Consider the following 566-nt stretch of genomic DNA (forward strand, 5'->3'; position numbering starts at 1 on the left):
TCGTTTGAGGGCACCTCCATTGAGCACGACGCTAGTTTGTGTTATATTGTCGCATCGGCGTTGCAAGCATGGATCCGCAACGGCGAGTGTTACATCGATTTCGGCGACTGCAGCTTCGTAGACGGCTTTGGGACGCAGCTGGCCTTCGCCCTCAGCAGTGCGACGTGCCCGTGGGGCGTCCAGATCAATTTGGTCAACACCAAGCTCAGCGCCGACGACTACGAGATGCTTCTGAGCCCCTGGATTCGCACGCGCGCCGTCCTCTTCTTGGATCGAAACTGGCTGCAGACGGCGACCAAAGCCGACCGGCGCCATCTTGCACTTGACGAATGCGACGTTCCGACGTCCCATTTCAGCAAGATCGAGCGCCACTCTCCAGCTTCCGGACGGCAAAGGCCGTGCTGCCGTCCGTGCCACGCGTTGTCTCGAGTGCTCATGGCAATGCATGCTTCTCTCGTTTTTGTCTCTTCGAACAAACCATGGTTGATATTTTCCGATTTCACTTGATATAAAACGTTTGCTGCATCACTTTGGCTACAAAACAAATCCGTGTGCGCATTCCCATT

This window comes from Saprolegnia diclina, assembly GCF_000281045.1.
Source record: "Saprolegnia diclina VS20 unplaced genomic scaffold supercont1.48, whole genome shotgun sequence".
Lineage (NCBI taxonomy): Eukaryota > Oomycota > Saprolegniomycetes > Saprolegniales > Saprolegniaceae > Saprolegnia > Saprolegnia diclina.